At 42.7% G+C, this 23,712-nt stretch overlaps 1 protein-coding gene across 23 annotated transcripts in view; it reads left to right on the top strand.

Annotated features, from left to right (window-relative positions):
• Positions 1 to 8,108: 8,108 nt before the first annotated feature.
• The window catches only part of LOC147728754 (sorbin and SH3 domain-containing protein 2-like), a 643,768-nt gene continuing 628,164 nt past the window's right edge, over positions 8,109 to 23,712 (top strand). For 3 of the 23 annotated variants that reach the window (XM_086962519.1, XM_086962518.1, XM_086962517.1), the window contains exon 1: positions 8,116 to 8,653. The gene's annotated coding sequence lies outside the window, so the exon portion shown is untranslated. Of the gene's footprint in view, positions 8,654 to 23,712 lie in introns of all 23 variants that reach the window. The other 20 variants (XM_086962510.1, XM_086962511.1, XM_086962513.1 and 17 more) reach the window with 16 other exon arrangements.

Genomic DNA, 23,712 nt, shown 5'->3' with positions numbered 1-23,712 from the left:
ATAGAAGTACAGGGACAAATATAAAACAGAGTTAACATACACTTTTGTAGTCAAACTATAGCCCCATGAGCTATTACACGGGAGGGGAGGAGTGCTTGTAGTCAAACACTGTGGGAGACAAAGTGTTCACGTAATGAGAAAAAAAAAGTTTGTCCCGGAAAAAGCAGTGCCTTGCTCCTGAGAATGCTCGTTCTCTAAGGGGATCGGCTGTGCCGTACTTAGGTCATCTAAGCTGCTCTCTCGCCCCAGCAATGCCTATCTGTTGCTCCGAAACAAGGGATTTGTGCTGTGAAGCAGCTTAAGTACCTGATGCCTTCCGTGTTTGGCGCATGTGTGTTTCCAACTACTACAACGCTAACCTACATAAAATGGCCGTCCAGTAATGGAAAATTCTACATGCTACACACGCTTACTTCCGCCTGTTGTGCATGACAGCGTAGGTACTGCTAGAACACGAATTCTCCAAAATGGCCACCATCATATGGTAAATCAGTTACCGGTTGTTCCTGTGGATCCTGCTGTGTGTGTACTCCCTTCTTAGGATGCTAAACATTGAACAGAGTGGGGTAACTCTGAAGCAAACGTTAGCGGTAGCTAACGTGTATTGCGCTTGTCTGTGTGCAAATGCGTCCTTATCTGCCCTGATACTGCCCCACTTCCTGGTTGATCACATGTACCTACTGTGTCAAAAAACTCGTTAAAGGTTGTCAATAAAAATTGTGTATGAATAAATTCTGCAATTACAGGTTTAGATGTACATCACAGCGAGAGTGCTGAGGTACAATGTTAGTATAATCCCAAATGGCAGGATGATACTACAGGTGATCATAAAGATCACATTCTAACTGTTGCAGTTTGTGAAACAGCGTTGTTCCCAAACTGTGTCATTGTTGAAAATTATATTTCTGCTCTTTTTGGTCAAATGACATACGCTACAGTGGCCGTAGTTGAGTATGCGCCAATGTTTGTTGATTATTTTCAATACTTGGTTGGAGCCAGTGTTGAATGTGGTTATGCATATTGGTCTCTCTTCCTTTGGTTCCTGTGGTGCAGGTTCCAGAAGGGCATCCCTTTATTGTTACTCGCTCGTTTGAATGCTTTATCCACTATCTTGGTCGGGTAATTCTGCTAAAATGTGAAAGACTTTAACGAACAGGCAGAGGACCTACGCAAGAAACTGGACAAAAGGGGCTACCCGACCAAGATAGTATAAATATTGGTACCCATACCCCAGAAATTTAGACTACTTCTGGACTCAAGAGGAGCCTCTGCCAAGGAGAAGAGCTGGGAAAACTGAAGGAGAAGTGTTGCCCCTTTGCTGTGTGCTGTCTGGGGTTGGCCTGAAGTGGATGTTTCTGCCAAGGAGAGGACTTTGCTGTGTGCTGTGTATTCTGCTTGAAGAAGATCTCCATGGTACAAAGACTTCATTTTCTCTGTCCTCCTGCATCTGGAACTGCTGTTTCTGCTGCCACAGAGCAAAACTACAACACCGACCCTGGCAAGCGCTCAGTAATGAAGCCGTGGGCACCGCTCATGAACAGCATGACCCACCACCCCGACTTGCACCACAGCCCCGACGCCGCACCGCATCGACTCAGACGCCATCACTGAGGCCGCTGCCTGCACCGTAGCCGCCCATGACTCACCGCCCCGACTCGCACCACAGCCCTGACCTCAACAACCGGTGCTTCATCATCGCTGAGCCGATCCTGGATGTGGGTGACTTCCTGAACCCATCGACACTGCACTGTCGTAAAGAACCACTGTCTCACCGCCACCGCCACATCACCTCCCTGGCAACAGTAAGGAACCGATGACTCAACTCCCCGACAACAGTAGGGAACCAACGCTTCACGTCCCCTGCAGAGCAGCAAGAAACTGAGACCTCACCTTCCCTGGAGTAATAAGGAACTGACGCATCTCCTCCTCAGTGGTCTTAAGGAACTGACAGCACCTATTTTTGCAGCTATCTTGGTATGTGTTTTGTGGATTTTTGTCATTTTTCTCTTTGGTCTTGTTTAGTTTAGATACAGTTTAGTTATTTTTCTAAACTGGTGTGGTGTCCTTTTATATTGTTTTTCACTGTATTACAGTATGTGTGCACAAATGCTTTACACACTACCTCTGGGATAAGCTTGTCTACTCATGTCAAGCTACCAAGCGGGCGAGCCGGAATTGTCTAATGTGGTAACTCTATTACCCTGACTAGAAGCAAGGTTCCCTTCTTGGACATAGGTGCAAACCATTGCCAACCAGAGACCCCCATTTCTAACAGGGTGTAAAGATGAAAGACACTGATGTGATGGAGAAGACTTATTACTCTTTATTGAGAGCCCAGACAGAAGTGTGTGCCAGGTAAGCAGCGGTCTTACTAACTGACAACAGTACACCATGAATTAAAGGGTAAACAAGCATAGTACTAATTACATGGAATGTAAAATAGGCAAGAGGGCATATAGGCATGCGGGCAGGGAGTGACATGCAGGCAATAAAAGATATATATTACCACCGAGGGGGAGAAAACTAAACAGGATGGAGATTGGGAAATAAGGTTCTAAAGGACAAATAAACAGCCTATGTGTGTATAATGAATGTCTTTTTGGAGCACATTTAACAACTAATAAAAAAGAGAAGCTTTTCAAGACCCTCAGGGAGCGGAAGTAGGATGGACCTGTGGCGAAACTTCTGTCAAGGGTCCCTACAGTCTATGTACCTACTGAGGTCCACTCGTGCCCAGCTTGTGGGTTGAAAATACCCATTCCCCCTGTACCATTGAAATGCGAAAATATTGCCTGCGTGTGCATGCCTAAAATCTTATTGTGCATATTTAACATAGAGGTCACCAGGGCTCTATTAGTAAAACAAACCCACCATGATGAATGCCCTGGACTTCATACTGCCAACATTGTTGGACAGAAACATGTTTGCACTATAACGGTTATAAGACCATTGTATCCTTTTTGCCCTTTATATGTTTTTTTTTATCATTTCCCACCCGACCTGCAAATAAAGGGATACTTTTGGAGTAGATGAGGAATTTCTCATTATGTATAGCTCCCCTGACTACTATTATACAAAGAGATCCCTGGAACATGGTTGAACTCACCCTGACCTTTAGGAGTCAAGGTAAACCCGATGATGAAGCACGCCACTACTAGAGTGGGTGAGGGTTGTATATAAAAAAGGATTATTTTCCTTTTTCCCACTTCTCACTGAAGTGGTGCTTAGTCATGGTGCACACACACCACCACACTTTGCTTCATTAGGCAGAGGGATGATCATTTGTTTATTGTATATTACCCTGGGAGAACGTTTACCTCACATCCCTTGGTGTACAAGAAGATCTCCCTACCCTTCTGGTGGGAAGGTCTCCCACCCTTCCGCACCATAGTCTAAGGAAAACACAACTGCTACATCATTTTTTAGCTAGTAAGTCCTCTATGCATGGTAAAAGATGACAATCAGCCTTCATTTGTTTATTTACAGAGGTTAGGTCGACACACAATCTCAAATTACTCATGTTCTTCTTAACAGGTACAATTGGTGAAAACCATCCTTATGCATCTGAAGGGTCTATTATACTGGCTTCATACATTTCCGTAACATCTTAGATAAAATCAACCTGGCTTCATGTGAATATATCTAAGGTTGTGTTTTACAGGATTGGGATTCTTCTTAAGCACTATGTTGTGTATGTGAAATGTGTTGCTTTCCCCAATTACTTCCAGAATACTTATTTGTGTTAATCTAGTAAACTATTCACTGTCATCATCATTTCTTAACTCACACACACCCTCATCTATATCTTTACAAAAAATGTTTTTTTACAATTGGGATTAAGTAAAATGCCTATTCTACTTTGATGTCTCCATCATAGGAAATACTGATTACTTCTAACTTTTGGTGCAATTTGGTGGTCTGAAATATTATTCATCCAATTTTGTAAACAACAGCTTCATTCAAATTGCAAACACTACAAGGAGTATTGTCACCTCCCGGGTTCGGCACTGCAGGGTAGGTCCTCCACCGAGTGGGCGCAAGACAATGACAATCGTTACTTTAACATGTGTTTTCTATGCCGCAAATTCGATGGGGCCAGTCTTAAGTAGATTTTAGATTGGCTACTGCACCTACGGACACCACATTCCTCTGGTGCAACTAAACTGGTAAAACCACATTACCACTGAATTGAGTGTAGATTCATCATCTTATTTCGGTCCTGAAGAATTGCTGCCGGATGCTTCCGACTACAAAGGCAAGAAACATGTTGACTGAGGTAATTTAAATGCAACTGTCTGCAACTTTACCGTAGACAGTCGCCACTCTGTTTTTTATCAGGGTGGGAGGCAGGATCATTAAAATGAGTCTCCCTGTTCCTCCCATTCCCCTGTTTTAATTCACATGGTCGACTAGAACCCACACCACTGCACTTCTGCACTTTAGGGCCCCTTACACACACTGCACCAAATGGCAAGGAATGAAATATCTCCGCCAAAGAGGCCCCACTGAGGTGCCCGTCGGGTATTGCAGCGCCGACCCGAGGAGGAGCATGCCGATGATGAAGCATGACACCCAGTGGGCTGGGTGTGCGAGGGCCCTCATTCTGAAAGGAAGGTTTCCCCAACCTCCCTCTTGTTAGCCACCATTGGATCTCACCCCATTATTGTTCACCTCCAGTCCCCTTAGGAACTGCATACTCTCTTTGTTTGGTACCATATAAATCCTACAGGATTTCCATTTCATGCGCATGCACTTGAGAAGTGACCAATCTTTCCACATTTGAAACATTTGTTGCCAACAGCAGGACAAGATTTAAATGAGGCAATATGTGGTTTTGAATAACAGTGAGTGCAAGATCATTTACTCTCTGAATGAAATTATGAAACAAATTTCATTGCCACATATCTTGTTTGGTTCCATATCTTGTTTGAATTCATCCAATTGCTACATTGCTGAAATGGAGGCAACTTCCATCCCTCCAAATGGCTTTAGAGTTTTGAATAAAGAAATTTAACACTCCACAGTCTTAACAATATCAATCAAGTCATCCAGTGATGGATTCTGGGATATCAGCAATTGCTCCTGAATTTTTTTGTGTGAACATAAAAAGGATAACTTAATCACTTGTGTAAGTATAAATCAAGGTTCCAAAGCAGCAATTTGCTGCCAAAGTTCTTATGGTTGCAACATAAGAGTCAATGGATTTGTTCAGAAACTGACGATGTGTATAAAATGGAGCCTTTTCATGCCAACATGGGGTTATTCTGTGAACTGCTTTTTAAGCCAGTTTAGAGCTTTAGAGTAACAGCTATATTCTACTGCAGCAACACCTTGATGAGGTTCCAATTGAAGTGAGTGGAAATTTCTTCTCCTTCAGATCCTAGTAGGTACAACAAATGATCCGTTTTTCTTTAGGAGGGGAATGCATTACCATCAATGGCTAACATACAATTGTTAACAAGTCTAAGCCATCTTTCCCATTTTATTGATAGATGACCTTGTTCATTCATAAAAGATGGTGGATGATTACCATACTGCAACACCTTGCTTAGTTGTGCATACTTGGAGTGGTTGAAAACTGATTCCAGATGCAATGTTTGCAGAATTAGCCTGTATAATTTCAATAAGGCTTGCCAAATGATTTACAGAATACTGATAAAAGCATCCAGAGCCAAAACGAATCTATTTGAAACTGTTAATAATGATTGAATTATGACTTAATGCAACCAGTTAGTATTTACTCCAAGAGATATGCACTAGAACTTTGAGGAGAATAGTTGAATTCTAATTTTTTCAAAGTCTATGAAAGAAAGATATTCCTCAAGTTTCCTTATTGCCACATAAATTAAACGTTCTTCTTTAGTGTTCCAAATGTAGTTATTGTATCACATCACCTCTGACAGGCCTGAACACATCCAATCCAAGCATGTGTTTAAGAGTGAAAGCAATATGTCACACGAGGTAATACACCCTTCCAGTGAATGCTCCGTTGCAGTTGAAGGGAAGTATAAGCCACGTGCATGGTTGACTGGCTGTGAAGAGAAAAACGAAGAAAAAAGACAACGGAGAAGCATAACTGACCTACTGTGACTAGGGTTTCTGCTTGCAGTTTGGTTACAGTTTGCAATCAATTTGCTGCCCATACCAGTTCACAGATACAGTGTAGATTCAATGTGAAGATATCGACAGACACAATATCCAGCATTCAGAATTCATGCAATGTACCAGGGATAGCAGTGGGCTCCAGCAGCTCATTCCCAATGTTGAGATGAAAAACGTGGATGGGATGGAGAGTATTTAACACTCTTTAATGTGAGCCCACACATAAGCATGCACCAGGTCAACAGTCGCACTAATGACAACAAACCCAAATAAATTGAAGGATATTCAAGCACAGAACTAAGAAGATGGAATGTAGAGGAGGCATGCAGGCACAGAGAGGGTGGCATGCTGACAACAAAAGATACACATTACCCAGAGAATAAGAAAATTGAAGGATTTAGGAAATATGTTTGTAAAGGTCAAAAAGCTGCATTAGATGGGTATAACGATGCCCTTGAGAGCACATTTATTGAATCATTGAAAAAAGAGAAGATTTGGCTCGGAGAATTTGTTGATATGATTACGTTATTATACAGATAGATACAAGCGAAAGATGGCTCAAAGGAGGAAAAATGGGAAATAACTAGGTGGACTAGTGTCTCCATACAAAATTGATAATTGAACATTAGAGTTTTGATTAATGCAAATGTATACTGTGAGTGTCACACTGATAGAGCAGTTGCTCTTTTTTAAATATACTGATGTTATTTGAAAAGAGCAGATGGATTTGGGGGGTTTTGTATGGTACATTTATGATGAGGAATTTAGAGCTCATTTGCGCATCATTCCAGCGAAGCCATGGGGCGGTGGGTTGATTCAGGGCTGTGATTGCAGTAGAAGGCACCACCTGACTGGCACCAGCTGCTCAGACAGCTAATGGTATACCAATCCTGTGACGGCCCTTCCTGGAACATCTCATACTGAGTTGGGCGGGAAATCTATGGAAAAGGACAGCCTGGGGATCCATGGGAAGCATATTGGGGATTTAACAGACATTTTTCTGCCAGCTCTGCTTTTACCAGCATGAATGTTCTGGTTGTGGACGGTGAAACCACTTACACCATGTTTTGGGCAGCTGCCCATTGGTGAACAATATAGATCATTTAGGGGTAGGAAGCAACTGGCTATATATATCTGACCCTAGGATCACCCATTTAGATAGCCCTAACCTATGAGATAGATGGTTGGCGGAAAATGTAAGCTTGGCTCGTGAGTGATTTCTTTTAAATACTTTGGCATTATGTGTGCGCTTTAAGGGAGATGAGATGGTCAGGTTCTTCACTCTGTATTAGTGAGGCTTGCTTACAAATTGGATATGACTGTTGAATTAACTGCAGACCTGTTCTAATAAATGGAGGCTTGCTCTCACTATATGGAGCTCTGTGCTTTATGTAGAATGACGCCTAATGAGTATAAGAAATCCTCTGCAACCCTCGAGTAAATAAATGACAGCTTCGACCAAAACACTGTGTCAAGAAAAGGACTATAAAAATGACTTGCCAACACTGGTGGAGTTTTACCTCTGAGGCATTATTATGTAAAAGTCAACCCAACGTTAACACATTATCAAGCGACCGCATTTCAAATACCCAGAGCAAGCATGTAAAAGAGCTGACTGCTGCGTTGCAACGCTCTCCCGTAAATCAATGACATTACATTAAAGGAGAGTGCGAATGCCATTAGTCACCAGAGACGCTCTCTACTCCCAGCCCTCCCATGTTTACACTGCCCCAACGTGCGCGAGAAAGAAGGGGTAACAATATTCTTCAAAACAAAAGCCCCTGCCTACTCGGTGTAAAACATTTCCAAAACAAAACTCCAGCCGGAGTAATTAATGCACAGCACAGCTGTAGTAAAATAAATTAACATTCAGGGCTGGTGACCTGCACATGGTCAGCCATGCTTGCTGTATTGGACTGTCTGTTGGCTGTTGCCATGGCTACCTAAAGCCAGAGGAGCCCAATGAGCTGTCTGCAGCAGTGCTGAAAGGGCAGCCATTTTGCTTATGGAAAACAGTGTAACATATGAGGCTGCTTTAACGGGGACTAAGGAAAAAGGTCACACCCCGAAGAAATTACGGAGGGAAAGAGAGAGTCGTATTGGCGTCCCGTTCTTGGCGCTGGGGATGCCTTTCAGCGGCCACCTGACAACCCTCAAGCCTGCTGCCATTAGCTGCTCTGAGAGGAAGGAATGCGGGGAGCTAATTCTGCCTATCTGCTATCAAGCCGTGGAGAGCGGCCAGGGTTTTGTCTTGTGAAGGCGAGGGGGCTCTGAAATGTTATCTGGCAGGCAGCCTTCTCGCTGCTCGCATTGAGAGCCAGTGCGGACCCGCGGGCAGCGTGTCTGCGCTGGCGGTGTGGCTGCGGTCTGTAGCACCGGGGCAGGTGCAGGGTGCAGATGGACTCGGGTGAGCAGCCTTCAAACCTCTCCTCCTCAGGATCTCGGGTCGCTTCTTCAGGAGGCTGCCTTGTTCTTGCGTGCGTCTGACAGCCAGTGGAACCTTGCCACAGATCGCGCGCGCTGCTGCTTTAGATTCCTTGCACATAGTAAGGTAAGTGCTGCTTTTTGTACGTACTCTTCATGTTTTTGATGATTTTTATCTCTACTGATTTATAAATAGAATGGATGATACGGAGCACATTAAATTAACGGTTCGAGGTATATCACAGTGAAAATAAGTGACATACGCTTAAAGTGTTTGCTTCTAAGTTACGTGGTGACGTTGTTTAAATAACTGTTTTAATAATTTACAAATTCAGCATCTTTCATTGTGTGTGTTTTTGCTGCACTTGGGCGTTTTCCACACACACGAGGGAGCATCGCTTTCTTTGTGTCACACTGCGCCTTGTCACACTGCGGGGATGCCTCCGCTTCAAAACCCGCCTTGATCACGAATAACTCTGAAACAATGCAGTCCTGATGAAACACGCCACGTGATTTACTCCATACATCTAATTACAATGCACATTCCCACTGCTGCGCTCCCCCGGTACAGTATGTAGGTCATAACGGCCTTTGCCCTAGTTTCTCGGATTACATGTCGGGGTGAAGCAGCCTTTGATAGTTTGAGGTCCTCTCTCTGAAGAAGACTCCGATGGAGGTCACACCCTCTCCATCAGGCAGAGCAAGGTGCAGGCTGCACCTTCACAGGACACGCGGCTCCACAACCTAAACCGACGCAGCTGCGAGGTAAACACGCACAGGGGCGGCTGCACACAGGTCAGCGAAAAGCTGCTGTTGTGACACAATAGCCTTGTAAATATCCCCAGGTTCATTGGCGCACTTCTCTCGGACCACCTGCACGAGAGGTTGCTCACAATTAGCATCGCTGACACCACGACCCTCGCCCTCCCACAATCAAGGCGCAGCACATTTCTCACATGGGAATGTCGACAGGGCTGGATGAGAGGGAGTCCCCCTCAAATAAGAATTGGTGGGTTTAGAAGATCTAAATTGAATATTATAGTGTGGTGAATACATGCGTGTAGCATGTCTCTAAGAAGTCCAAGGTATGGTAGTTTATGGAATTAAAGCAAAGAGACAAAAACCTAGTCGCCCAGGAGCACACAGTTATGTCGGGCGAGGTGGCTGGGATTCGAGCCTCAAACAATCAAGTTCGTTTCCCGATCCCGTCTTTCTTTGCGATTCTGCTTCAAATGTAAGACTAGCGCCTAGCGAGGGAGCGTTAGGTGTAGTACCACAACAAAAAGCCGCACTCGACATCAAATGTGTGAAATTGAAAATGAAGCGCCTCCTGGCCAGTAAAGAGCCTGCTTAATTGACGGGGAAGGGGCCGAATTGAGAATTAAACAATCTGTTTACGTGTCATACGCAACACCCTCCTGCTACATTGGCCTCCCGGGACATGGATTCAGGTGGATCTGCACAAAGGTTAATGAGACCGCAATCACCCAGTGCGGACGGTAATCAGATCATGTTTTAATTATGTCACTGGATAGGGTTTCCCTGCAGGCGGCTGGCTATAGACAGCGCGCTGCCTGCACCGACACATGATAGGGTCCTGCAATGCACCGAGGGCTCTCAACCACCCACAGACACCCCACAGGAGAGGTCAAGGGTCGGGCGAGGCAGGCGCATTTCTGGCATGCCGTTTCCGGGCTGGTGATGCCCTGGACTGTAGCATTACAGCTCACTTACCTCCTCAAATCAAGTATTTATTACTTGTTTACAGGTGTGCGTTAATGATTTGAGCATTGTGCGCCCCCTCATTTTAAAGTACTCGTGCCTTAATAGGGTAGGTTAACGAGACATTATTAGGAAATTGGATTCTTCCATCCAGCTCTGTACGCTAATTTAACAAATAAATGCATTCTGGGAGTTGTAGTGTTGTTACTAGATAAACCGAGCCAGTGCAGAAAGTGTGTGTGTGTGTGGGTACCTGTCAGATCAAAGGTACTAATCCCACCAAGGTAGATATTTCATCTGGCAGAGGCCGAGAAATAAAAAATGAATAAGTTGTTTAATAACACGTATTTATTGTTCTTAACGTGGTGATGTATAGGCTGTGACCGGCAGTCATGATCATCTACCTGCTGTTGAATGTTTAAGTTATTGGTAGCTTCAAAACTGCTGGAAAATTGTTATTTCTTCCTTTAGCAATTAGAGCATAGCAACTACATTCTTAGTTTTATACCAACTTCTGTTCCATAGGAACCCATGGGGTGCCCACCTCATTGGTAATAGTTTACCAGGTGTTCTTGGTGTTATGTTCTGTAGTAGCTACTGTGCTGCTTGCATTTAACTGCGAGCGAGTGCAGTATTTCGGGCAAGCCACGGTGCTGTCCTAGCGCTGGGGTGATATGGGGCTTGTTGAATTGCAAGAGTTCTCACGGCTGGACATTAGCCCCACTAAAGCCCATTAATGCCATGTAAGAGCCTGGCACAGCACATTGGCACAATCCATTTATAACGAAAGGATAGACCTCAGAAGTCTCATTTGGTGCCTGGGACTTGGGAGGTAATAATAGCATATCATAAGACAGATGCAGTTTTTACAGCTCTGAACCTTTCTGTGATTTCCTGCTCGATTGGCAACACTTCGGGGCCCATTACAATGTAGGGCGGATCGCCACCGCCCGCATGGCGGTGGCGATCCGCCCTACATCCTAGCCCGCCCGCCACCCATTTCCCTCTTCCATATTAGTATGGCGGGGGGACCGCGGCGGACGGGAAGACCGCCCGCCGCTTTTCCGCCCGGTCGACAAGTCGACGGAGCGGAAAAGGGTTTCATATGGTGGTGGTATCTGCTAGACACCACCATCCATATCAGGATGCAGGCGGGAGGGAGCCTTTCCGTGGCGGCAACAGGCATGCAGTTTTTGAGGATGTTGGGGGGCACATGGGGGGGTACCTATGGTACCCCCCTTCATGTGCATGCACAACATGGCAGGCACCGCGCGGTGCCTGCCACATTGTGCATGTACATGCAAGACATGCATTTTTGGCATTGCGGCGGGCGGTGCTGAAAGAACCACCCGCTGCAATGTTGAAAATGCAGGATTCATCCGCCAGTGTGGCGGGTGCATCCTAATGTCGCTCACGGGACCCCCGCACATATGTTGGGTGGTCCCTTTTACCGTGAGGATGGCGGGCGGACGAAGTCCGCTCGCCATCCTAATGATGCCCTTAGTCTTCCCACCGTAGACCCTGATATTCTTTGTCTGCAATGATGTAGGTGGAAGTCTTTCTATGACTGCAGGCAATAAAATTTAAAAAAACGAGAGTAGAAAGACAGATCCACCTTCATCACAATCTCTTCCTTTTCTCAAATTCTGCATTGGCATTTTACAGAAGTCGTTTAGGTATTTGCAGAAGGTCCCCATTCCCTCTCACCAGTTGCACCGTAGCTACTGGATGGCATCTGCGAACATCCGGAAGTGCTTTTTTGCTGCTGTTTCTTTTTTTTATATATATTTTTATTGATATTTGAGTTGCAAGCTTAAACAGACTATAACATAATTCCTTCCTGAGATCATACCAAGATATATGTAATACAGAAAATTCAAAAGAGGAAAAAGCAACACCATTCAGAATATCAAAAAAACAGATAATACATGAGTAACCAGTATAGAAAGTTCATTATATCATTACTTCATTGATCCATTTCTGAATTGGTGCCCATATTTTTAACCCAAGTTGTTTCTTTTTTTTCCCCTTGGTAGCATATATTGCTGATTCAAGTTTATATCTAACAAGGAGACGTCCCTTCCATGTATAGAAAGATGGTGAATCTATACTAATCCAGTCCTGAGATATGCATGCACGGAATTCAGCCATCATAATAAATAATAAGTTCGTTTGTTCCAAATCTTTTGACTCTTTAGAAACACCAAATAATATAAGTTCAGGTGACAAGACAATATTTTTACAAAGAATGTGTTCTATAAATTTCTGAACATCACAAATTAATCCATTAAGTTTTACACACGAGAAAAACATATGTAGAGTATCGGCCCCTCTTAAATTACAGCGATTGCATTTAATTCCAGTAATGCTCCCCCATTTCAAAACTTTTGCCGGCGTGTAATATAAATCACACAAGATCATGTAATGTTGAGTGCGATTACGCCCTGAAAATAAAATTGAGGTGGCCATTTTGATTGATTCTTCCAAGAATACATCCTTTGTACCTAACTTGTCTTCCCATTTGTCCCTCAATTTATTAAGGTCATCCTCAAGGTAAGTCATTAAAGTATTATAATAGGACCCAATTCTTCTTTTATTATTTAGAGTATCTATAAGTAAGATTGGGGTTAAATCTTGTCTTTCTATATTGGAAGGTGAATTTAAAAAACTATGAATCTGTAAAAATTTGAAAAAATCACAAGAAGGAATTTTAAAGTTACTTTGTAGTTCACTGAAAGAAAATAAAGTTTCAGAATTATTATATAGAGCGGTAATCCCCTTATCGTTCCATTTTTTCATCACCTGGTCTCTAAATATAGTGGGAAAACAGTGACTTGAATTTAGTGGCGTATATCTAGTAATTTTTCTAATTCCCACCACTTTTTTAATAATTCGCCAAGCTTTATATGCTGCCAGCAATATCTTAAATTTTGTTTTTTTATAATAGCTTGGCTCAATGAATTTTAGCAGATGATAGTTCGCATCAGTACCTACTACCATTTCATAGATATTTGGATATTGTGCCCAAATAATAGGTATTTTATTGCCCGCAATTAAGGGAAACATGTATTGAAGTGCGGCAGCTAAATAATAAAATAGAAAATGAGGTGCGGCCCATCCCCCCCTATCTTTCGGTATAATCAGCTTCTTATATGCTCTTCTAATGCCTTTATAGCCCCACAAGAATCTTATTGCGGTTCTTTCGATTTCTTGAAAAAAACTTAAAGGAAATTCCAAAGGGATTGTTCTAAATAAGTAAATAAATTTCGGCAATATAAGCATCCTTAAAACATTGTTTCTACCATGAAGAGATAAATGTAAATGGTTTATTCTTTCCAAAGTTGATTTAGCCTTTTTAAGAATCGGAATGTAATTGATACTAGGTATCTTAGAAATAGGTATAGTTAATCTAATGCCTAAGTAAACTGCTTCTGTAACTATATTTGTAATAGGAGGTGGGTTTGATCCTGTAAACAAAATTTGTGTTTTAGATAAATTTAATTTATACCCGGAAAAAGATCCGAATATGCCCGCTAGTTCTTCAATCCTCGAAAACGTTCTTTCAGTATCTTTAGTAACCACTACTAAATCATCAGCATATGCAAGGGCTCTATATATTGTACCTCCTAGCTGTACTGGAACTATACTTTCATCCCTATTTAACTGGTTAAGAAAAATATCTATATATATAGCAAAAAGAAGAGGAGAAGACGGGCATCCTTGGCGTGTTCCTCTTTGGATGGGAAATAATGCAGATTTACTATGACCTATTTTTATTACTGAAACTGGATTTTTATATAATGTCTTAAATGCATTTATTGTTCCTGGCCCAAAGCCTTTCATAGATAACACGTCCCATAGATAGGGCCATGCTACTCTATCAAATGCTTTTTCAGCATCTAGGAGAGTGATTCCTATTGGTATGTTAGAGGCTTCTGACCAGTCCATCATTGCTATAATTCTGCGTACATGGTCCGCCGTGTCTCTATTGGGAATAAAGCCATGCTGCCAACGAGAAACAATTGTTGGTATAATTCTTGACAGTCTTGTGGCGAGTATTTTTGAATAAACTTTACTGTCAGTATTAATCAAAGATATTGGCCTGTAGGAGGCTGGGTTAAGTGGATCCTTGTCCTTTTTTAAGAACGTCATAATTATTGATTCAGCCCACGAGTCTGGGGGTAAACCTTTCTGTGCCTCCAAGAATACAAGCAGCATATCATTCTTTATATGTTTGCTAAAGGACCTATAAAACTCAAGCGGAATAAGATCCGGACCGGTTGCTTTGCCCATTGCTAATGCCTTTATGGCGCATTCCATTTCTTCCCATGTAATCGCGGCATCTAACACTGATTTTTGGTCATGAGAGAGGGATGGCAGAAGATTTCCCATGGCAAAATTCAGACACATATCAGATGAGTAGTTATCGTCCTCTTGTATATATAGTTTACAATAAAACTTACGAAAAACTTCCAAAATTTCCTCTTGTTTGTAATAAACTTGCCCTGTTTCATCCTGAATTGTATTAATGGTATTATATACTTCTTTTTGTCTGATTCTATTTGCCAAGATTTTCCCTGTATTTTCCCCTATCTCATATATCTGAGTTCTATAAGTTGCCATCAGTTTTGCTGACTTTTCTGCAAAAAATTCATAACAGATAGATTTACTAATTGCCAACCTTGATTCTATATCCCCGGTTGGTCGTTGATGTATTATTGCTGTGATTAATTCTTTCTCCCAAAATAATACTTTCTGAAACAGCTTCTCATTCTTTTCACGCATAATTTTCTGTTTTTTAATTGTATATGAAAGAGTCTCTCCCCTTATCCCTGATTTGAACGTATCCCAGACAATCTGCATTGATGCTGTACCTCTATTAATATCAAAAAATTCTTTCATCCATAAAGCCAATGTATTTATATAGTCAGAGTCAAGTAATAATTTGCGATCAAAAGTCCAGGATCTCGGTTGAGTAATTGTTTCATCAGTTTTAATTTCAATCAATATTGGATTATGGTCAGATATTATGCGTGGAAATAACTCAAAGTTTGTATCATAAATAAGTGATTTTTTAAGAAAGAAATAATCTATGCGTACAAATTTTTTATGAGGATGGGAGAAGAATGTATACATAGAGGGTAAAGATTTTTTTTCATAAGCTACATCAGCTAAGCCATGATCTAATACCAACGATCGTAATGCCAAAAAAGATTTTTTTTTAACTCCCTGATAGCAAGATATATCAGATATATCTCTGTTCAACTCTAGGTGTATATTAAAGTCGCCACATAGTATCATCAACGGAGACCAGTTAGATAGTTCAAGGTTTATACTGTCTATAATACCAGGATCATCTACATTCGGAGCGTATACAGCACAGATAGACCATAATACATTATTAATTTTAAACTCTGCTATTGCCCATCTACCATATTTGTCTGCTTTATGTCGAATTAGTATACCTAAACCCTTTCTAAACAGAATGGCAACACCCTTTGTTGTAGAGCCTTGAGATGTACATACCGCTAGCAGCATACCTAAATCTTTATATAAATGTCTGTCCTTCCAAGTTATATGTGATTCCTGAATACATAGCAAATCAATTTTCATAGATTGTATAATTGCTGCCGCTATTCCCCTCTTCTTTCCATTATTTAAACCGCATATATTCCAAGAACACACTCGTAACTTTCCCATCTATAACAATATTTATAACAGTGTAAATTTAACACATAGGGCACCACATAAACCATCCCCTTAATCAGAAAATATACTTGTATGACCTTAAAGAATTTCAATTTTTTCTCTCTGACAGGCCACCTATCCAAACATAAAAATGTAACTACAAAAGCTAACAAAACCACGATAATAACATAGAATCTGTTTTTGCTTGCAACTTCATTTTTTCCCTCACCCACCCCACACCCCACACCCCACTCTGAGCTCCCCCTGAGCCCCCCCCACCCCCCCCACCCCTCAGTACTGTCAGGGCAAAGGGACATAATGTCCCTTATATTGATGATGTGATGAGTGCTAAGTGGTTCTCATCGTGCGGCTCAGCTCATGATTATTATACTACATTCATAATCATTAAGGCCATAATTAGCTCAATTATAACAGATTCTTTCAAAGCAAATTTTCTCCTTCATATAATATGTCAATTGTTATTTATTTATTTTTTTCCCTTCCTTTTCTTCAAATTTTCCCTTTTTTCCTTTTTTCCTTTTAAATTTGCTCATAATTCATGTTTTCCTTGTGTCTTAATCAGAATTTAGAAAATAAATTTCCAGAAAGCTTCTCAAAGAGACATCAAAAATTCTTTGGCCGCTGCCTCGGATGTAAAGAAAGTAGATCGACCCTTATGTATCACCTTGAGCTTGGCTGGATTTAATAGAAATGCTTGAGCTCCTTTTGCCTGGAATGGTGTAATCAGTTGTCTTAATTGCCATCTTATTTGGACCGTAGTATGACAGTAGTCTGGTCGAACAAAGAACTCAATGTCCCGAACCTTGCGCCTTTTATTTGGTCTTGCTAAATCATAAAGCGCTTCTCTTGCAAGAAAATTGTTCAATGAGATAAGAATAGCTCTTGGTTTAGAGGGTGAGGCTGAGGCTGTATCATGCTTTGCTTGAAATGGAAATCTATGCGCCCTTTGAATTTCGGTCTCCCACTTCCATTGACTTAGTTCAGGGAAAGCAGCGGAGAAAAGATCAATCATAAATTGTCGTGGGTTTGTATTTTCTTTCCCTTCCGGTATACCCAGGACTCGAAGATTATTACGGCGGGCTCTATTTTCCAAATCCACAAGTTTCCAATTAATTTCCTCTTTCAAGCCCACCATTGACTCCAGCTGTGTTTTCTGTTGTGCCATAGAGTCTTCCATTTGTGAGATCCTGCTCTCCGTCTCTGTGACTCTTATAACTGTATCGTTCGAAATTTTCACTACTTTCCTCAAATTGTTTTGTAGCTTTTTTACTGCTCCCTGAGTTCGAAGATTTTCAGTTTTAGTCTCCTCTCTGTGGTGCAGCATAACTCTATAAAGCACTTCCAGCGTTATTTCGGGTGGGTCATCAGAGGAATTATGAGACCCAGAGATTAGATGCCTTTGAGGCGAATTAGGTCTATTTAAGTTCTCAGCTTCTTCCTCTCTCCCCCACTCAAGTCTATTCGGGGATTCCTCTGGGTCTGAGACTGAGCCCTCAGAGACACTAAGGTCTTCTTGATCTATACACTCCTGCAATAACCCATTATTTTGAGCCAAATCATCTGTATTATCTGTATTATCAGCGTCCAGAGCTTGAGATAGGTCAGTCATAGAGTAGAAATTGCCCGCTGAGTCCAAGGACTCAGTATCATCCCCTCGAGTATCACCGGAGGTCACTGCTTTTTGAATTAAATCACGTTTTTTTCGACCATTAGACACACCATTAGCTGGCTCTTCAGCATCTACTTGTTTATCTAAGGACTTCTGAATTATGTCAGGATTAACAGATTTCCTCCTAAACATACCAGGAATTTTCGGAATTGCTCCTGTCCTACAACTCCCAGAAGCCATTGCAGTCTCAGCATCAACATTTGGTGTAATTGCATTAAAGTTATTTGTCTGCTGAGTAGCTTGCTGCACCCCCTCAGCCATAGTTAAGGCAGGTAATGTAGTTTCATTATTTGCAGTTGAATTCAAGTTTGTACTCACATTCGTGGCAGGCTGAGCATTACCGACTGTCCCAGCTACAGACTGGTTTGCATCCTGTACTGCTGCCGTGTCAGCTCTTGTTTTTGGCTTCTGCTGCCGTAAGGTTCCTGTCGGATTCTTTGGGGCCATTGTAGCCGAAGAAAGCCGGGAAGCTGATACAATGTTTCTACGCCGCCCACGCTGCTCCCTTGATGCTCGATACTGACACGCTGATCTCGGCTCGTCTCCTACTCCAACTTCCTCTCGTAGGATATTCCCGGCTTGTGATGAAGGAAGGGGAGTCAAACGGACCCACGCCGAGTGAAGGGTTCGGGTGTAGCTCTTCCACGGATCCAGGCGCATAACCCCGAAGTCCGATATGCGTCCACCTTGCTACCTCCGTCGCCACTACACGCCACTACACACGGATTTTTCCGAAGAGACACTTTTTTCCGGTTGCCACTCGAGAAGCACAGCCTGCCTTGAAGATACGCCCAAGATTATGCTCCCGCTGCCATTTGACTCGACAACAGAGTCTTAGGTAAGGAATAGCAGTAAAACAGAGTGAACTGCACGAGAGCCTCCACCAGCGTCTCCTCACTCGGACTCACAGTCCGCCATCTTGCCTGACCCCTCCACCAGCGTCCCTCCACCAGCGTCCTAATGTCGCTCACGGGACCCCCGCACATATGTTGGGTGGTCCCTTTTACCGTGAGGATGGCGGGCGGACGAAGTCCGCTCGCCATCCTAATGATGCCCTTAGTCTTCCCACCGTAGACCCTGATATTCTTTGTCTGCAATGATGTAGGTGGAAGTCTTTCTATGACTGCAGGCAATAAAATTTAAAAAAACGAGAGTAGAAAGACAGATCCACCTTCATCACAATCTCTTCCTTTTCTCAAATTCTGCATTGGCATTTTACAGAAGTCGTTTAGGTATTTGCAGAAGGTCCCCATTCCCTCTCACCAGTTGCACCGTAGCTACTGGATGGCATCTGCGAACATCCGGAAGTGCTTTTTTGCTGCTGTTTCACATGAATTTTGAAGAAAGCAGAGAGAAGCTGGGGAACTGCACAGTCAGGAGCAGCTAACCAGGGCACGCGCTGTCCTGGCCTCAGATGATCATCTGTCGCTTGAGACAAGAAGTGCATCCATCATGTACTCACTAATCCCTGGATCCGGACTACCCCTTCGGGGTGCTACTTGTCGGCAAGCTGTTAGTTATGCCAGTCACAAAAAGGGTAGAAGGGGGAGCGGAGTGTGAAGACTAAAAACACCCTTAGGGCTCGGTTTTAGTGGGCAGTAATCTTCCACCAATAGCAGCTTCCTCTCCAGGGACATCTACTGAACGTTGGATCTTCAGGATAAACAGGGCGATTGTTGAAGGCACGTTTGATGGACATTGTGACATTCATGTTTGGCTCACGGTTGGAGGGGAGGGTCGAGAAAAAGGTGCTTTCTGTCTGTTTCAGGGCTGGAGATAACCAGCAGAGCAGCATGGATGCACCAAACAGCCTTAAACTCATTGATCACTTATTTCTGACAACAGGAGTCTTTGTGGGCGTAATTCACAAGCTGCTAGACATTCCACCTCATGGAGGCGGTGAGCACTGCGCTGCCTGGTATTGTGCTTTTGATTGCAGATTCTGCTGCAGAATGTGCACCGCTGAAGTTGGTATATGAGGGTTTGATATCAGAGAGAATATCTGAAGAGGGTGAAGTGAGCGGAGCTTCTCAACTGGAACTGGAGGACGGTGGCCAGGTGCTTTAAGGAAGAAATCTACTTTTGGAATATAATCACTTCCTGTCATCATTTGACGCCTTTCCACACTCTGTTTCTTGTGCAAGTATCCAAAACACACCGAGATGTCTGTGGTGTTTCAGGAGATGTAATGTGTCTGTGCTCCTGATCGGAGTGCACCATTCTCTAGGATAACATTTCCATCCACATCTGCTCACCGGAAGGAGTGGGGGTAGATTTGAATGTGTGAGCTGTTTGATGCCACCTTCACTCTGAAATAAGGCACTGGTAAGTCAATACAGATTCCTTGTTGCCTGCCACATGATTATCTGTGACCAAGGGTAAATCTTGAAGCAAGTAGGGCCCACTAGTCAACAGTAGGCAGTAAAGGGGCAGGCTGCCTGCTCCTGGCAGTGGCCAGAATCAGTGTGCCACCTACCAGTGATCAGCACCAGCAGGGCCGGCTTTAGGCTCATGGTGGCCCTGGGCAGGGAGCGTAGTTAGGGGGCCCAGAAGAGGTGGTCCGGGCGGGGCGGAGTATGCAGACCAGTAAAGAGGGGAGGTGGCCAGGGAGTTTAGAAGTGGAACAGAGCCGGAGGCCACCAAATCCCTGCCAGGGGCCACCACGCAAATATGTATCCATCCTCAGAGGATTAATATATGAAGGATATATATTGGCGTGGTGGCCCCTGGGGTTTGGTGGCCCTGTGCAGGTGCACAGCTTGCACATGCCTAGAGCCGGCCCTGGCACCAGTGCCGGGATTTTGCCACCATAGGTGAAATGGGAGTTTCACGCCTCCTTGGCAGGTGAGATACAGTTATTATGTTTAGGCCCAAACTATAATTCCACCATTGGTGCCACCATTTTTGGGCACCTCCTGTTGTCTTACTATAGAACTAAATGTCAGGAAAGATGAGTGTGAGGGTGTTGTAACGTGTCTGTGGGTTCACCCTCATTATACATCAATCCGAAAAATAAAGATGGCTAAACTAGACCAAATACAATGTTCTTCTTCCACATTTAATTAGCAGAAAGCCATCCAATATGTCTTGTCATGACTAGGTTATCTACCAAACTTCTATTTGGATGGCACAAGGAGACGGGGATAAAGAGAAATAAAAGTTCAAACTCTTTCATGGCCCCCAAGTGTTGGATGTCCTGCTGAATCTGCAATTCATACGTGGAGAAACATTTTGCCATTTTAATTACTGTTTGTTTAAATATATGGTATATTTTAGGTACCTTCAGGCGTGTAGATCCACCAGTAATAAAGTTGATAGGTGTATTTATCTGACACTATTTTTAATAGTCTTCAGGATATTTCTATTGAATAAAGCGCCCTACAGTGCACCTCACATAGGGGAGGAATGAGTGTACCATAGAGTTTACCGAATAAGGCAGTAACATCACTCGCCACCCGACAGGCATGGTCAGTGTTAGGAGAAAGCATTGAGGGCAAGAGCAGTGATGCGATAGGTTAGTCCGGAATTAAATATATGCTCATTCCTTGCATTCTCTTTCTCTGTTCACACGTGTGAACACATGGGGGATTGGCCAAGAGTACTGACAAAGACCTGTCTGGTGTTGCCTGCTCCAGTGAGATGATCACTTCTTTCCTTGTTGTACTTTTCCTTCTCTTTACTCTCTCTTTTTGCAGTACAAATATAAGCCGTTTAGCAACTTACGTTATGATAGTCACATAGTCTAGCCGAATCATATAAATTATATTGGAATCTTGTTGGCAACTGAATTGTGGAAGAACATTGTACTGGTGGTCAGGTTGGGCTAGCTATGTAAATTGCTATAGGAGCAGCAGCATGATCGTATAGGCCATTATATTCATTCTTTGTCTCTACGAATGTGGCTGAGTTTTCTTACCCAGCTACACAGAACAGGGATTGATCTTGTCCCTTTGCTGCAAGCTAATTGGCTGCAGCTCTCCATCCACCTTCAGATTTCAATCAATCCCACCCTATTGCATCCGCCTACTTCTTAGAAGATGGATTAAAAAGAACTGTCAAGCATTTTGTGCACATTTATGTATATGTTTAAGGGATTTATACAGCACCTGGCTACCCACAGGCTTCCCAGCGCTGCCAAGAGGAGCAAATATGGTGTGAGGTCTCATGGGAACAGCCAGGTTTTGAGTTTATTTCTGAAACACTGTTCATTCTTGATTAATCTTAGTTCTGGGCCCAATGCATTCCAAAGTTTTGACAAGGTGTGAAAAGGCTCTTCCATCCCATCTTACTTTCCTTATATTTGGGGTGTTCATCAGGAAGCTGGCCCCTGAACTAAGGCACCTGCTGGGAGCATATGGGGAGACCAAGGATTTTAACTTGGTCGGGCCTCTCCCACGCTTGGCTTTGTAGGCCATATAGAGGGCCTTGAATTTAACCCTGTATTGGATTGGTAGCCAATGCAGCTTCTTCAGAGATTCTCTAACTGATTCATGTCTGGGAATCTTGAGAAGCATTCTGCCTGCTGCGCTCTGGACCACCTGCATCCTGTCTGTGAAGTATTTGGGAGAGGCGAGGTACAAAGAGTTGCCGTAATCCAGTCGCGAGACCACAAGAGCCTGTACCACCGTCTTTCTAGATTTTTCTGGGATTAGGCTCATGATTTTACGGATCATTTGTAGGATGCCGAAGTAGATAGACAAAAGTTTTTTGCCCTGAGTTTTCATGGATAGGTTTTTGTCTAACCACATTCTCAGTTTTTTTTTATGGATGTTTTAGGAGTGGGGGGAGGTCCCCAATTTCTCGGCCAGTTGATCTCAGCACGTTAGAAAAAACACATATATATTTGATGCTCTTAAAATGTGTTATGTTATTGGCACTTATAACGCGCAAAGCTACTCCAAGGCGTAAACATACCAGTCGTGTGTAACTAATAAATAACTATAAATAACACATACAGTGTTTCATGATTTTAAAGAAAATATCAGTACATTGCTTACTGCAGACCTGAGGAAAAAAAGAATATATTTGGTTGGGGTAAAATATGCCGGTGATTTTAACTGACAAAAGCATAAATAACGCACCACCTTGTAGTTGAAAAAATATGCTTATTGCTAACCACAGGGCTGAGGTCTTAGACAGTGTTTTATGGAAATCTGACGAGCCCTAAAGTTGACGGGCTGCTGTTTTTTAAAGATCCGAATTCTACCTAGTTCTAATTCTTTGCTTACCTAGATTTGTTTGATTTAATTTTCCATGTTGGCCTGCAGTAACCTGTTCATGGTTTTTTAATGCACAACATAACACGACAATGCACTTTAAATTCACTTTATTTGTCTTGATAACCTATGGTACTGCAATTGGAAAGCAGGCACTTTGAAAGTCAGTTGGTTTAATTGCTAAGAAATCACCCTTTCTAGGAGAAACGCATGGACCAGAAACGACAACACCTGCAAAATAAATAGCTGTTCTTCTATAACTGCTACATCAATGCTTAATGTGATTGTTTCCAAGAGCAGTGAAATGCGACAGTATACCTTTCACTTTAGAAGCTGCTTTGCATTTAAATGCATTTATGAGCAGTTCCCTAGTGAACTCTCAGCGCTGTTTGTAGCACTTTGTAGACATACCATTGGAATAATTGTTTTAATCTGACCTACTTCCGAGGTTTCGGGCAACCACTTTATTTGTAAACATGAGTTCCAAACCCATTCCTTAAACAGTTCACAAATATACCTTCACAGCTTTCCTCCATGTTAACTCCGAGAAATAACCTTCTGAAGGTTTTTTTTAAGGACAGATATGGGCCAACAAGTCACTGGTAACAGATGAGACACGACATATGTTGCAAGAGGATTGGTAGGATATGGTAGCTTTTTAGCCTTCTATTCTGTATGTGTGTTTTTTTTTATTAAACCAGCACCATCCTGTCATCTGGGTATTATGTGGATAGGGAAGACCTGAACAGAGGCTCCTTTGGGCTTTTTCAGACAACAATTTAAAACAATCGTATCATATCTTCCTTTATACCGTTTATAGCAACTCAAAGAGATTTCCAACAAGTAACATCAAATTGTTATTTCTTAGAG

This window comes from Lissotriton vulgaris, chromosome 3_1 (genome assembly GCF_964263255.1).
Source record: "Lissotriton vulgaris chromosome 3_1, aLisVul1.2, whole genome shotgun sequence".
Lineage (NCBI taxonomy): Eukaryota > Metazoa > Chordata > Amphibia > Caudata > Salamandridae > Lissotriton > Lissotriton vulgaris.
This window is presented reverse-complemented; position numbering and strand designations above follow the sequence as displayed.